This window comes from Tupaia chinensis, unplaced genomic scaffold (assembly GCF_000334495.1).
Source record: "Tupaia chinensis unplaced genomic scaffold, TupChi_1.0 Scaffold000031_1, whole genome shotgun sequence".
Taxonomy (NCBI): domain Eukaryota; kingdom Metazoa; phylum Chordata; class Mammalia; order Scandentia; family Tupaiidae; genus Tupaia; species Tupaia belangeri.
Window position 1 is genome coordinate 376932 of NW_006159461.1, and position 3458 is coordinate 380389.

General features: G+C 45.1%; 1 pseudogene; it reads right to left on the bottom strand.

The window, feature by feature from the left end:
• Positions 1-693, bottom strand: part of LOC102476245 (dnaJ homolog subfamily A member 1 pseudogene) — a 27212-nt pseudogene extending 26519 nt beyond the window's left edge.
• Positions 694-3458: the final 2765 nt, after the last annotated feature.

The following is a 3458-nucleotide window of genomic DNA, read 5'->3' on the forward strand; positions in this document are numbered from 1 at the left end:
GTTATTGATGCATGCAGTTGTACAGATACATGTCCATAGCATTCGATTCACATTAAAATGAATGAATGCATCATACATAAGAATATTAAAGGGGCCTGGTCAATGTCTTTGCTGATGCTGCATATACCCCGTCGATCAACATCTCAAAGGCAAGGGAACCAGCAGTTAGCATCATGGCTATGTCGCTGGACTCCCACATAGTCTATCGCGGTTCGCGTCCCGGACCCGGTGGCTTAAAACCCACGCCGGGCGCGTGTGCATGCATGCCCAAGATCCTGAGAGGAGAATGGGGGAGAAGGGATTGTGGTGTGGCCATCCCCTCTGGGGGGTGATTTCTCGCTTTCTGTTTCTCTGTCTCTCTCTGGCTGGCTGGCAAGCGCACACGCCCTATAGTGAAAAACCTCTCAAAAAAAAAAAAAAAAAAGGCAATGCACTTGTCAAAGAAGCAGGTGAAGCCAGTTTGACATGACCATCTTAGGGAACATTGCATCATTCCATTTCCTCTGCTCCTAAGTCCATTTTGCTAACATCGCTGCCTGTGTGCTTAGTTCTGAGCAAGCCTGACGAAGGCTGGAAGCCACTGTTCCCACTGACACAGTCCCAATACTCTTTGCTATGGGCCAGAACTGACACTTACCACTACAGTACCGTCTGGCCATCCTCGGTCATTTTAGTCAGTAAAACGGGTGCCATTGTTGTCCCCTAAGCTGATGGGCACCAGAGAACCCAGCCCAGTAGTGGTGCATGTTAAGTGCATCAGGCATGGTAGTCTCCCGCTCCCTCGGAGGTGCTTGTATAAGCCCGCTGTGTGCAGGTCTTTCCACCCCTGGCTTTGGCTCTCACACTGAATTTCTTCCATTTTCTATAAAGAACAAGTGATAAATTCTACTCTGCTCCAAGCACTCACAACTCCCAAGGGAATGTTTACCTCCAAATCAGTACCTCCGAACTAACCAACGGACCACTGATTTTTAAGCACATTGCTTTTGAAATACTTGTAGATTTACAGAAAAGTTCCAAAAGATGGTACAGAGAGTTCCCTTGTTTGTGTTTGGTTGTGTTTGGTTGTATGGCAGAAGGGATTTCATAGGTTTAATGACAGACTCTGGCCAGTGATTTGAGTTATCAAAGGAGTGATTAAAGTTAGTGGACTTGAACTAATGAACCAAAGCCTGAATAGAAGTGGGAGCAGTTTGAAATGGGAGAGACACCTCTGTCAGCCATGCAGGAGCAAACCGCATGTCCCGAAAGAGGCCCCAGGGCAGGCAGGAGGAGAAAAATGAGTATCTCTTTTCCACCCTCGTAAGTGCTCAGCTGAAACACTCTCCTGAAGACAAGTCAAACAAAGAAGAGAAAACAGCTAGGGCTTGTTTCAACATGAGCAGGGTCTGTATCAGCAGAGGAGACCTCCCACGGAAGGGTCTCCAAAAGCCGTGGCTTGAGGTCCCAGCTTATGTGGCATACCCAAGGAAGAATAGCACATGTGGAAGCGACAGGACACAGGGCTGAGTGGGCCCAGCTCCGGCGATGGGAAATTGAAAAGGTAGTAAACCTTCCTTTCAACTTCCTTTGGGCTGATAAAAAAAGTTGTTTCCAGCAGAGATCTACGTCCCACACCAGTAGTAGAAAGCAGAGATGGGGGACAGTCTCCCCGAACTTTAGCTTTCTTCAGTTCAATAATCCTCAGTATGTCAGGGAGAAATACTTCGGTCTCCTTCAGCAGGGGCTAGAGTTGGCATCCCAGAGCTAAGAAGGCCCTGACGGACAGCCAGAAAACATAGAGGGCTTAGTGCCAGCACCTGGGATCTGACTCCGCTGACAAGTTGATTGAGCTCAGAAGAGAACCCTAAAGTGAGAATGAGAACACAGCCTGCTGACACCTTGAGTCAACCTGTCAGGCTGAGCAGACCCTCCCTGGACTGCTGGTACACAGAGATGGTGATGACAACTAGATGCCATGTCAGCCACAAGGTGTGTGGAACTGGATATGCAGCGAGAGAAAACTGACACCACGGTGTTTTCCTTTGTAATAAACAGGTATATGCAAGAGGTCACCGGAGACATTCCAACGCCCTTTCCTCTGCGAACTTGTGCCCACTCATTTCAGTGCTGTTCTTCTGGTCATTTTCTAGTAATCTCGTTCTCCTCACACTTATTGATTGGAATTCTTTGGTGATAAAATGCTTTCTTTCTCTGTTTATTTATTTGATATTCTTGATTTTTGCCATCCAAAACTAATATAACAATGGCAAAGGAGGTAAATTGAGTTAGAAGGTACTTTCTAGAACATTTTACCATTTATAGAGATAAATATAAAACAACTCATGCCAAGAAATGGATGCAGCTCTAATGCACCTTCCTGACCAGCTCCGATGGCAAATGAAGGCAACGCTGCCTGTCTTTGTAGCTTCATTACTGGGTGAGAGTCTTAAAGCAGGTTAAACGCGCTATAGTTAGCTTTCCAGACCCAAAGTCTACTCTCTGTTCCTGCAAATGATACCTTGTCAACCTAACACCTACTTTATTCATCATTCTTTGCTTTACTATAACTAAGTCAACATAATGTAACAAATTTCCTTTTTTTTTTTTTTGTAGAGAGATTTTGCTATAGGGCATGCACACTTGCAAGAAAGAGAGAGACAGAGTGACAGAAAGCGAGAAATCATCCCCCGGGGGATGGTCACACAGCAAGCCCTTCCCCTCCATTCTCCTCTCAGGATCTTGGGCACACATGCACACGTGCCCGGCATGAGATTAAACTGCCGGGTCCAGGACTTGAAACACCAGCAACTATGTGGGAGTCCAGTGACGTAACCATTCCGCCATCTGCTGGTACCTAAAGTAACAAATTTTCTATGATGATAGATACAGAGAGAGACAGACATAGTAAAAGTAGATGATAGGTAGACAATAGGTACGGATATTACATATACGATGAATAGATGAATGGACAGATAGATAAATGAATTAGATGATAGATGATAGACAGGTAAATAGATAGATAGATATAGATAGGTCAATAGACAGATATAGATGGTAGATAGATATAGATGATAGATGATAGATAGATGTAGATGATAGGTAGATATAGATAGATGATAGATAGAGATGATAGGTAGATGGACAGATAGATAGATCTATCTATCTATCTATCAAAATATAAGAATAGCTATAGGGACCAGCATTTAGCGTAATGGCTATGTTGCTGGACTCCCGTGTAGTGACCACGGTTCGCGTCCCGGACCAAGTAGTTTAAACTCATGCCAGGCATGTGTGCGTGCGTGCCCAAGATCCCAAGAGGAGAATGGAGGAGGAGAAGGGATTGTGGCGTGGCCATCCCCCCAGGGGATGATTTCTCGCTTTCTGTCTCTCTGTCTTTCTCTGTCTGGCAAGCGCACGCACCCTATAGCAAAAAACAAACAAACAAACAAACAAAACAAAACAAAACTCTCCAAAAA